This window comes from Branchiostoma belcheri, unplaced genomic scaffold (assembly GCF_001625305.1).
Source record: "Branchiostoma belcheri isolate BF01 breed outbred unplaced genomic scaffold, Haploidv18h27 scaffold135, whole genome shotgun sequence".
Taxonomy (NCBI): domain Eukaryota; kingdom Metazoa; phylum Chordata; class Leptocardii; order Amphioxiformes; family Branchiostomatidae; genus Branchiostoma; species Branchiostoma belcheri.
In genome coordinates, this window is record NW_017802769.1 from 84,362 (window position 1) to 90,361 (window position 6,000).

Consider the following 6,000-nt stretch of genomic DNA (forward strand, 5'->3'; position numbering starts at 1 on the left):
CCTGGACGGCCAGATTCTGTGCCCACTGTGCTTAACTCCCAGGGCTACCAGTCTGACCTACTTAGGCTAGATGGCCGTGAAGGCCTAAATCAACCCAGACTACTAGTCCTGTTCTGGACTGGTAGGCTGCAGGGATAGGGTGTCCTGGCGTGTAACCTGCAATTTTCCATCTGTCCACTAGGGCTACCTGATAATCTAGACTACCAGTCTGAAAGTTCAGCCTGACAGGGCCAGAACCAGAACCACTGGGCTGAGCCTTCAAACACGTACACACACACCAGGCATATGCACATGATGTAGAATGTCTGTGTGCTTATACCAGATTGTAGTTAAGTTCTACAGTGTCCTGTTTAGAGTTTACTTAATATGCAATTTTGCCACAGAAAATTAGTTACTGTATACTGTAACAACTGCAATATTCTTCTGCTTGCAAGTCGTCAGCATTTAGAAATCACGATTTGTGAACTCTTACATTAGATTCAAACAAGTGAGCGTGCAAACGTATATCAGGGTGGAGAGATACATGTACAGTACATGTCATTTTAATTTAGTGGATTGGGCACGTACACTATGTGGTGTCCATGAGGATGATTTGCTACATGCCCTTGACCCAATGGCAGTCCCTCCACCCCCAAAATCTGCTTTTCTCACCAACACATTCCACAAGAAGGTGCACTCAAAGAGTGACAGGGAAAAATGCACCTTTTCACAAGGGAAATCATGGATCATGCCAAGAATGGTGGGCATCTCTGTGACTGTACCATCCAACTGAGAAAACACAATTAGTTCTGCTGGTATCACATGTACCCTGGGCGGGAAAGTTTGAGCTGGGAATCTTGCTGTTTTTGACCAACAAGACCTGGCGGTGTCTACCCAGTGCTCAGACTGCTTGTATGATTGGGTAATTGCAACATACACAAATAAATGTCTTAATGTGTAAAAAAAATGGTATAGGGCAGCTGAGTGAGCTAATTCTACAGTGTATTGACTTGAGCCCTTTCCCACATGCTGGGACATGATGGAATCAAGAGTTGCAATCGTATAGAAGAAAAAGGACACTATTAAAATAAATTAAGCTAGAGATCTAAATTTAATCAACAGTCTTTGAAGAAATAGTCCTGAACTTCAATGATTAAATTAGAAAGTCCAGCATTGATAACTGAGCAGTTCAGAACATTGACTTATTTTGGTATCAATTTGAAAGAATATACAAGTACATGTACAGTCAATTTACTCTAAATTTTACTGATCATTTTGATTTCTAAAATTTTTAATTTTTGTGCTTCCAAGACTGACAAATAGAGATTGATCTTTGGAATTCTGGACAGACATCAAGGCAAGTTACAATTGTAAAACCAGAACTTGGAAACTGAATGAAGTAACGTTACATGTAATATTAGACTTTCCTAAAAAAAGAGACCAAAGTGAGACAGAATGGAAGAAGGATATGCAGATTGAAAGAAAAGACTGTGCTCCAGCTTTACCCAACTCCAGTGTGGTTTGAAAAGGCAGCAGTGACCTAGATATGTCAATGGTCTGTGACAGGTAGTCCCTACAGTAAATCCCTCAAGGAGACCTGATCTCCTGCCTTAGAGATATTTGGACTTTTCTCCTGGTTCCAAAGAATTTTATTTCATTTTTCACAGATAGAAGTTATAACACAAGGAGTTGGCGCTGAATGGCAGCCGCTCCAGACCCTTGCGATTAAGCCCCAAATAATTGTAAGCTCCTTTTTCAATGCCTTCTTTTCCTACTGTCTAAGATAAATTCAACACAAAGGGCCTCTTTGGAGCTATCTTTACAATATGTACTACTACCATTTTTCTGTTGCTTGCATGTACATTGTACATGTATACAGGATATTCTAACTCCCATCTGGGCAGCTCACTCAGTCACTGTCATACCAAATCAACCAAGCCTGTTCAAGACTTGTGTATCACTCATCACTGCCTATAATAGTCAACCACTGTCTCAAACCAAACGCCCATGTGGCACCTTGCTGCTGTCTTGGTCTTGGGGGTTAAGGTAGCCAACATCAACTTGCTGATGATTCTGCTACACTGTACATAGTATTTGGGCTGTAGAATTTTTTGGACCATCGCACACCGGGGCATGCTCCTACTCTTTTTCGAAAGGTGTGGTGGGATCTTTAACGTGCTTGAGGTGTGGCTCTCCTCAAACACGGGACCTCCAGTTTACGTCCTATCCGAGGGACGTCCCTAACCGAAGCTACATGTAGGTACTACTCATTTACACCAAAGATAAGTGTAACTATTTTTTGAGGCTACTGAGAGAGTTTTCTGCTGCCGAAAACTCAACCATAACGTTGGGCGTCCAAACCGACATTTTGGCGGCGGCGGCCTGCGCAACCCTTCCCATGCTGTTTTTGAGCGAGGTGTTCTAAATAGAACAGGGGGTGGGGCTTACGGTGTTAGACCCATTGTACAAAAAATACATTGTAGAACATAGAAACCAACTGGGTTTGACTGAATATGTAACATGGCTGCATGGTGAATCCGTATTTGGTAGGGTTCAGTGTTAATTAATTTGTCAGTCTGTGCTTCCCTGTCTTGGCTTGTGGGCCAAAGCACTCTTTTTTTTTTTAATTTTAAACTGGCACATTGTGAAAAGCAGTGGTAGCATGTAGGGATTTCATTTCCCAACTCCATTGTTCCAGATAACACTGGGGTCTAATGAGAACACACGTGTACTACATGCCAGAAGGATGGCAGGCGTAACTAAGTGATTTATCCAAGGTACCCGAAGTAACCATGGAAGTCTTGCACCTTCTCTCCCAGAGCCATCATAACATGGACATCATGTACATAGGTTTTGGCCAATTTAAATATACTGTAGTTCGTGAACTCGAATGCTCTTGGGTAGAAGTAGACATACTGAGCTACAATAATAACAACTGCCTATATACACGTTGCATACACCTGGTTGACCTTTAGCAAGTTAAAGACAGAATCATGAACAGATATTCATAGCTTAAAACTTAAAAACTGTTTAAAGGCCACTACATATTGTTCTTCATCAGATCTGCTTCCATACAATGACCACTTTGACCCTCCCTCTGAAAGATTGTACCATCTGAGCTATTACAAACTCATCTGTCATGCCTGTAATCCTTTAACAAACAAAGTCGACCTGTGAGCCCCAGAACAACTACTGGTCAGGGTATTGTTGGCTCTGTTCCTTGGGTATTTCAGAAAAGACCTATTTTACACAATTTTAAAGTGGTGCATGCCAAAACTGTGTCTTAAGTTCTTTTGGCATTTGCCTAAGGCACATCTACAACAAATTTCAGGTCGTTTGGTTGGAACATAAGGGCACAAAAGCCAAAAATGTATATTTTCTCTGGAAAGACCACAAAAAGCTGTTTTACACAAATTTGAAGTAGTGTTCACTAAAAGTGTAACTAAAGTTCCTTGGGCATATGCCAAAGGCACCTCTATACCAAATTCCAGGTAATTTGTCTGTAGTATTAGGGCACAAATGCCCAAAATGAACATTTTTTTTCGGAAAATAGCAAAAACACCTATTTTACACAATTTCAAAGACAATGTTTAGCAAGGGGTACAAAAGTAAGTAAGGTTTCCTGAACATTTGCCTAAGGCATCCCTTTACCAAATTTTAGGTCATTAGGGCACAGGAGCCAAAAATGTACATTTTTGTCTGAAAAGCACAGAAAAGAACAATTTTACACAGTTTCAGAGTATTGTGTGAGTAGATTATATTGGGCATTTGCGTCAGGCAACTCTATACCAAATTCCAGGCCATTTGGTTGTAATTAAAGGGGACAAGATACGAAAATGTATATTTTTTGTCTCAAAAGAGCACTGAAAACACAAAAAGACCAATTTTACACCATTTTCAAGTGGTACCAATATTGCAAAAGACATTCTGTAGGCATACATGTATGCTCTAGGCACTACTATACCAGATTCGATGTCATTTGGCTGTAATACTAGGGCACAAGAGCCAAAATGTACATTTTCTTCTGAAAATAGCAGAAAAAACTGTTTTACACCATTTTCAAGTCATGTGTGCCCAAAGTGTAAATGTCATTCTGTGGGCATTTGCCCTAGCCTCCCCTATACCAACTTTCAGGTCAATTGGTTCTAATTTAAGGGTACAGGAGCCAAAAATGTACATTTTTATCTGAAAATAGCAGAAAAGACCAATTTTCCACCATTTTCAATTGGTGTATGCCAAAAAAGGCAATGGGATTCTTTGGCCATATGCCTTATGTACCTCTATATCAAGTTTCAGCCCATTTGGTTGTAATATTAGAGCATAGGAGCCAAAAATGTACATTTTTTGTCTGAAAATAGCAGAAAAGACCTGTTTTACACCATTTTCAAGCGGTGTGTGCCCAAAGTGTGAATGTCATTCTGTGGGCATATGTCCTGGCCACCACTATACCAACTTTCAGGTCAATTGGTTTTAATTAAAGGGTACAGGAGCCAAAAATGTACATTTTTATCTGAAAATAGCAGAAAAGACCTGTTTTACACCATGTTCAAGTGGTCTATGCCAAAAGTGCAAATGACATTCTGTGGACATGTGCCCTAGGCACCCTTGTACCAACTCTCAGGTCATTTGGTTGTAATATTAGAGCACAGGATCCATAAATGTACATTTATTGTCTGAAAATAGCAGAAAAGACCTGTTTTACACCATTTTCAAGTCATGTGTGCCCAAAGTGTGAATGTCATTCTGTGGGCATTTGCCCTAGCCTCCCCTATACCAACTTTCAGGTCAATTGGTTCTAATTTAAGGGTACAGGAGCCAAAAATGTACATTTTTATCTGAAAATAGCAGAAAAGACCAATTTTCCACCATTTTCAATTGGTGTATGCCAAAAAAGGCAATGGGATTCTTTGGCCATATGCCTTATGTACCTCTATATCTAGTTTCAGCTCATTTGGTTGTAATATTAGAGCATAGGAGCCAAAAATGTACATTTTTTGCCTGAAAATAGCAGAAAAGACCTATTTACACAATTTTCCACTGGTGTATGCCAAAAATATGAATGACATTCATTGGGTATATGTTCCAGGCACCGCTGTACCAAGTTTCAGGTCATTTGGGTGTAATACCCGGTCTCCAGAGCCCAAAATGTACATTGTCTCTGTATTGCTTGAAAGCAGCGCTGGCATGAATTCTAGGGATTTCTACAGTCTAGCATGGACTTGTACCACAGTAGGCTGCCTTTATCAGACTAGTAGGCCAACATCCTTCAGACTAGTAGGCTGACTTAGCTGGACTAGTAGTCTGAGGCAATGGGCTACCAGTCTGTTCCACTCAGACTACTAGGCTCGGCAACTTTAAATGTCAAATATCTCGACAACCGTATGTGATATGACCAAAATAAAAACACCATAATGTAGAGGAAGAAGTGCTCTTTGCAATGATGTATAAAACTTTGCTGTTCTTTGATTCTAAAAATTTTGAATTTAGCCACAATTTGGAAAGTGACTTTCCAAATTTAAAGTGACCAGTGTTATTAGTAAAAGAATCAATTATGCACACCACATGTTATGTATTCACTTGGTTTATTATGTAAGAAAGTGATGTAACTCAGAGTCACTCCAAAAAGACAAATCTCAAAATATATTTCCGAGCACTCTAAAACTTAAATTTACTCAAGATCCAAATCTGCATGCAATGCCACATTTTGATATAATAAACACTCTCCCTAGAAACTAGGAAATACTGCAAATCCTCTGAAAAACAAATCTAAGAAAATCACTAACAGTGATACAGAATAGTTTACAACTGTAGTTGGTATAACTTTTATCAACAGTATGCATATGGTACATTATTCACTTGAATTTGTACTGCAACCAGATGTTTAATGAATCCTACTACAGTGTATTGATAAACATTGTAAAACTACTGTTGTCAAATCATTTGATTTGCCAATAATATATCAGCATGCATTTTAATTATTCTGAATATTCAATCATCAAATTATACAAATATCACTGACTG